Source organism: Puma concolor, chromosome C2 (assembly GCF_028749965.1).
Source record: "Puma concolor isolate L17-30 chromosome C2, mPumCon1.1.hap2, whole genome shotgun sequence".
In the NCBI taxonomy this organism is placed as follows: Eukaryota; Metazoa; Chordata; class Mammalia; order Carnivora; family Felidae; genus Puma; species Puma concolor.
Window position 1 is genome coordinate 39,879,021 of NC_141675.1, and position 7,312 is coordinate 39,886,332.

The following is a 7,312-nucleotide window of genomic DNA, read 5'->3' on the forward strand; positions in this document are numbered from 1 at the left end:
GTATGTATGGATATACTATATACATATATATATATGTATATATATATATATGTATATCGTATCTTCTTTATCCATTTACATATTGATGTGTTGCTTCCATATCTTGGCTATTGTAAATAATGCTGCATTAATTGTAGGGGTGTGTATATCTTTTTGAACTATTTTCATTTATTTGGGTAAATGCCCAACAGCAGAATTACTGGATCTTATGGTATTTCTATTCTTAATTTTTTGAGGAACCTCCATACTGTTTTCCATAGTGGCTGTACCAAGTTACATTCCCACCAACAGTGCGTTCCTCTTTCTCCACATCTTCCCCAGAGGGACAAGAGGTGGGAGAAATGGGCAAAATGGATGAAGGGGAGTGAGGTACACGTTTCCAGTTATGGAATGAATAAGTCCCAGGAATAAAAGGTATATCATAGAGAATGTAGTCCATGGTTTTGTAATAGTGTTTGTACAGTGACAAATGGTAGCTATACTTGTGGGCATTGCATAACCTATGGACTTGTGGAATCATTATGTTCTAGATGCCAAGTCATATGGGGTGTTTTACACATTGGTAAAGAGTTTAGATTTTATTATAATGTGATGTGAAGACATTGGAAGATTTTTGACCAGGGGAGTGGCATGACTAATTTGCAATTTAAAAATGTCACTTTTGCTACTATTTAGAGAATAGATATACGTCAAGTCTGTAGACAAATAGGTTTCGCAGTTGTCCAAATGGGAGAGATGGTAGATAGGGCTAAAGGGAACCATATGTCCCATTTGCTGGGAAGTGTCCTAGTTTGTACCTGTCATCGCTGCATAATTATTAGTAGCACTCCCTTTCGCTCTCAAAAATAGTAATTGTATTATCTCCTAACTAAGAGAGTAATAGTGAAGGTCCTGTGAAATGGCCAGTGTCTGAGTATAATTTGAAGGTAGAGCCAGGAAGACTGTCTGATAGATTATGTGTAAAGTGGAGAAAAACAGAAATCAAGCATTATGACAAGGTCTGAGGGCTGAGAACCGGGTGGTGCTGTTGAGGGAGAAGGACTGGTGAAGGAGCCTTTGGGAGAGGAAAAGGTTATAGGTGGCATCTGAGATTTGAAGCCATTCTTGAAATTAAGAGTTGTGTGCAAGTGATTTGTTAAGGAAATCACAAGAGAGACTGTTAAGAGAGTGGGAGCAGTAGGAAAGGGAAGCAGAGAAAGCCAAGTAAGGATGCCATGGCAGGCTAAGTCCTAGACTATGTATGATCAAAAAGGAGCTCTGGAGAATAAATTGCATCTCAGAGCTTTTCCTGCCTTAAGACTGTTTGGGTATGATCTTCTGGGGTAAGGGGAGAGAATCATAAACTCACAGGCATTTCTGGTTCCCAGTGACGTCTAGGCAGTTCCAGTAGCCCAAGGGCTATCCTTTTAAAGAAGGTCGTAAGAACTGAATTTTGCTTCCCCCTACCAAATTCATATGTTGAAACTCTAACCCCTAATGTGATGGTATTTGAAGATGAGGCCTTAGGGAGATAGTGTTACATGAGTTCATTAGAGTGGAACCATCTTGATGGGATTAGTGGTTTCATAAGAGGGAGAGAAAGAGATCACTCTCCACTGTGTGAGGACTTCGAAGAAAGGCAGCCATTTGCAAACCAGGAAGAGGGTCTTCACTAGGAACCGAATCAGTTGGCATCTTGATCTTAAACTTTCCAGCCTCTAGAAGTGAGAGAAAAAAAAAAATTCATGTTACTGAAGCCACCTAATCTCTGGTATTTTGTTACAGCAGCCTGGGTAGCCAAAACAGAAGGTTACAAGTACAGTCTTCTAATAGACTCAAAGCATGTCAAAGCTTGGGGGATAGGCACAGAAAACAAGAGGAATCTTAGGGTCACCGGATAGAGCACCAACTACATTGGACCTTGAAGTCCACTACAGAGCTTAAAGTCGGGAGTTCACTTGAGCATGTTTTGAGGCATATTGGATAATTAAATGAGTCAGCAGCTGGATATATGACTCAAGTTAGGAGAGAGGGCAGGACTATAGAAGTGTCTGAATCAAATAGAAGGCATTTTTAAGACTAGACCAGTTGTGATCATGCAGAGAATGAATGCCGGTGAAGAGAGGTGCAGTTCTGTGCTAGCCACTGAGCAAGGCACAAAGAAGTATGGTGTGCCCTGAAGCAATCTTAATTTTAGCTGAAAAATAAGAACAGGCCAAGACAGTATGGCTCTCGAGGAATAACCTCTGTGGTAGATCTTTATAATGCTGTTAATTCGTTTGGCTGTTTTATCTTAGGTCATGACTCATTTTTACATCTCTGTCTTTTGCACCTTTGCATGGGAAAAGGTACACTCAGCTTCTTTTTCTTCTTCCCTAAATGGGGAAGCATCATAAAAATCACAGCAATTTGGCAATAGGCAATTTTAGACCAAAGGTACAAATATTTGGTGCTGTGATGTCTTTGAAAATCCCTTGCGTTCTCGAGTTACCTCATGTTAGTTTTAAAATTGTCACAGCAAACGAATTGCAATAATTCTAAGTGAAACACACAAAACCCAAACAAGCAGATCCCATGCCTTCGAAGGCAGGGTAGTGTTAACTAAGTAAAATAGGCAGTTAAAAAACCCAGCAGAGTTGGGATTTTCTGTTGGAGGGATTAACTCCTAAATAGCCCATAATCCTTTTTTTTTTTAAATGTAAGTCTTTATTATTGTAACTCTTTGCTTTGAAGGAGACAAAGGGGATCTTTAGGCCAACCTCTAATGCCTATTTCATCTCCATAAAGCATCAACTAACCTTTGCTTGAATGCTGACCATAGGAAACTTAGAATTTCCTAAAGCCACACTTCTCCTGACAGTAATAGAAAATCCTTTCTTAAAGGAGACCTTGATGTCTCCCGTCCTTAGTCGAGTCTGGACTGTAGAACTCCATTTTGTTTTTTATTTTTCCTTTTGTCTTTACTTCATTAGCCGCATCATTCAGATAGGGGTTAGACGGTGCTGGAACGTAATAGCTGGTAACATTAACTACCTTATGAGGACCTTTCTAATGCACTTACTATATTAATCTTCACGACTCTATCAGCATTATACTATTATTATACCCACTTTACAAATGAGAGATGCTAAGAAACTCCCTTAGGTCCTTGAGTTAGTAGGTGAATGAACCAGAATTCAAAGCCCAGCAATCTGGCTCTGAAGTCCAGCCTTGTAGCCACCATGATATACTGCCCCTCTGGTAGTGATGTTGTCTGTGAGACTTGCTCCCCAACCCTTGCTCAACTAAGGCCTCATAGAATAACTTTACCTCACAACAGCTAAGGCCACTTGTGGTGGTCTTTTATGTGCTTGGCTTCGAAAGGGCTCAAGCCATTGCCTTTCAGGACACAGGAAATTTATGAGGCAGCTTAGCGTCTCCATGCTAGAAACTGATGAAATTCTATTAATCTCTCCTCCACTAATTTGATTTGGTGTGTTCCTTTCATGGAAGACACTGTCTCGTCATAAATCTGACAGGCCTTGTGCTCACGCTGCATTGCTTTTATTATTATTGTATTACAGGGTTTCAGTAACTTGGATTTAGGATTACAGACATAACTGCCAGACAAATTTACAGCGAGCTGCCAGCCCCACATTTTTACGGCGTGGCTTGTTGCACAGTTTCTTTTAAAAATCTCAACATTTATCCCTTGACTTCAGTTTAAAGATGCAATTTGTGTTCTTTCTATCTATAAAAACTGTTTGTATTCTGAGATAACCGAAGCAGTTCTTGGTTCTTTATATTTTTGTATCTTCAGTGTAGAATTTGGAAATACTCTTAACAAGAACGTTTCCTAGGTTAGTCAATAGCAATTAGCCATTACTCTTAATTTGTTGGCATTTCATTATTGCATCTTTAAAAATGCACTTTGAGGACACGCAGTGTCACCTCAAATAAAATTCAAATATGATCTGAATCCTTGTAATGCGACTCTTAATTAGTTTTGAAAAAAGGCAAAGCTTGTTCATTATTATGCTGAGGAGGACATCTAATTTTTTAAAAGGATGAAGATAATTATTAATTCTATGCTCGGGATTTTATTTTTTAGGCAAAAAGTATGAAATATACGGTAATTACCTAAATTAATTAATTTTCACATTAATGACGAGAATAACCAGGCTCTATTCGTATGCCACTCAGAATAATAAGTGGTTTATTTGTATTATCTCATTAAAATGTGTCAGTGATAATTGTTTTAAATAAAAATACAATACATTGTCTTAGATTCCCCAGAATACAGTTTGTACTGTATCATGTATAAAATTCCTACACACCATAGGGTCTGCTGTGAGTCCTTTTTGTTCCACGGATCTATCTTTTCTGCTCTAGTTGTGTGTCAGGGACACTTGGACAAAATTGTGGAGGAGAGACCTTGTCTGTACATTTTCCGTGGGATGACACTTTATATCGGTGAATATTTGAGCACCCCCTCCAGGTGTGCCTGAAACATTCTAGCACAGATGGGCTCTATTTCCTCAGTACCCAAGCTACTTCATCCTGTTAAGAATGTTTATTTAAATTTTGATAAGGAATGGGCGCCTGGGTGGCTCAGTTGGTTAAGCGTCCAACTTCGGCTCAGGTCATGATCTCACGGTCCATGAGTTCGAGACCCGCGTTGGGCTCTGTGCTGACAGCGCGGAGCCTGGAACCTGTTTCGGATTCTGTGTCTCCCTCTCTTTCTCTGACTCTCCCCCATTTATGCTCTGTCTCTCTCTGTCTCAAAAATAAATAAACGTTAAAAAAAATTAAAATAAATTTTGATGAGGAAATAAAATAAGAATATGGAATGGAGAGGGTGGAGTCTTTTTTTTTTTTTTTCTTTCCATTCATTCCTTCATTGTTTAATACTGTTCAAGCTGTCTTTGGACAGGCCTGTTTGTCACCTGTTTTATGGTGGAAGAATCTCTCAAGTCTCTGCTTGGACCTCTCCAATGATTGATGTGGAACCTTCTCCAGTACGGGCCTGAGAAACCAGTGCAGGTAAAACCTGATATTTGATGCTCCCTTGATTAGAAATAAAAAGATTTTAATAAAAAAACACTTCTGATGAATGCTAATCTTTTAAAGACTTGAGCTTTCTGTTCATTTTCCCAGTGATTTCAAAAAAAAAGGAAAGAATCAAAGGAATCAAGACTAGTCAGAAGGTTGAGGGCCTATTAGCTACCCAAGTGGAGATGTTTACTAGTTAGTGAGATGCAAATGTCTCAATTTAGGAGAGAAGTCAGGGCTGGGTGGCTCATTTAATATATAGATACAGATATAGTTTCTTTTGACTATGCATACATTTATTTAAATATATTAGCACAAGGGCTGAGAGTATACATTAGCATGCTTATAAAAATAGTTGCAGTTGGGGGATCTGAATTGGAGCTCAGTCGACAGGGGCTTTGAATGTTTTCAATTGAGAAGGTATTAATGAATGCTATGCAATATCAAAAATTAATAAAATTTGTAAAAAGAAGGAAATGTGCTAAGTCAGTCACATACTTGGGTCAGGCTCTGATGAAACAGAATGCTATCATATGTCAGTGGAAAAAGATTATTCTCTGTTCTCTTCCAAGTGGATGTAGTGGATTAACCATGACTCTTACCTTCTTATCGCCTTATAAATATGTACTCACTAATTAAGAAACTACCAATATTCCTACATTTGTGGCCTCTTACTTGATGACCCCGAAGATAAAGCCTATTGTACCCTCTTTACTGGTTATCTTCCATCCCCCCCCTACCCCCCCGCCACCTCTTGTCAGAACCACTCTAACCTCTTCTTGATGCCCACCCATGTTCCTAGCTAATTAGCTTCTCAATGAATTTAGCAACAGGGACTATAGGTAGATTAGAAAGCTGAGAGAAAGTAAGTTGCAATATTTCTTCCCTTTACCCCTCCTTCTGCAGCTACATCTTTCACAGTGGTCCTATACCACCACGATGCAAGCTTCTGTAAAAGGAGGGAAAGGGGAATGGGTTTCCTTCTCCATGGCTTCAATTCTCACCGCTGCTTTCTTTGGTAACACTGTTCCTTTCTCTTACTCAGACCCAGAGACCCAGATCTGATAACAGCTTGTTACTGGTGCTAGTTTCTGGGTTTTCAGTAGCCCTTATCAGTTCCATAAGGAATGACTTCTCTTCATTAATGTCTTCCTGTTAAACTTGCAGAATAGATTGATATTTCTTGAGAGGACCTTGACATATGCACTCCGTTTTTTGTGCTTACTGGATTGAGTTGTGTAAACTTTTTATCACAGCATCTATTTATATGGTCATCTTTGATTTTTTTTTTCTCATAAAGACACATGAACTCTATCTCTTGTTACCTTTGAAATATATACAGATTTTCATAAATTCTTGCTCCCTCTATGGCTGCCATTCTAGGGAAAGCTGGTATCTCCTGCTCTGATTACTACATTTCCCCCTAACAGGTGCCTGAGTCTACTATTGCTCCATTGCTGTCTATTTTCGGCACAGCCTCCAGAAAAATCCTTGGGAAAAAAATGGCAGATCTTTCCTCTGCTCAAAGCCTTTCAATGACTTCTCATTGCACTAAGAACAAAAAGAAACCTTTCTAATCATGGCCTAGTGGCTTTACCATATCTACCCCCTACTACCTCCTTGATTTTACCTTCTCCCACTAACTCCACATTACATTCCAGCCTCAGTGACCTTTTGTTGTTGTTTGCATATGGGGCACTTAACTGCTGCAGGCTTTCGGGGATTTTCCTTTACCTGGAGCACTGTCCCCAGATAATTGTCACTCCCACGGGTGCTTTAGGCCTCTGTGTAAGAACCACACTGAGATAGTCACCCTCTTTCAGAAGTCCCCTTGACTCTGCTTTATCTCTTCTTTGTGGCTCTTAACAGCTTATCTATACTTACATGGCATTTTTTCCCTCCTCTCCCTACACTATAAAGTCAATTCTATGAGAGAAAAAATGTTCTGCATTTTAATCACTGCTTTCTCAAGTAGGTTTTTACTTACCTCAGAATTTATTAGTGGATGTACTAATGCAGATATTTTTATGTGACACATATATGATGTTAGAGAATAGACATATTGGTCATGTATCTTTTTAATTTTTTTATATTTTAATGAATTATTTCTATGTTTCATTCAGACACTGAGTGTATATATAGTTCTACGTTTGTATAAGTAGATCTTTTTGCATAGATATTAATTACATGTGCTTTACCCAAATTAAAGAGAATTAATGTGAATAATCAACATGTTGATTCTTGTCAATAACTTGAAAACATCAGTGATCATGGAAAACCATACCCATTAATTTACAAATGG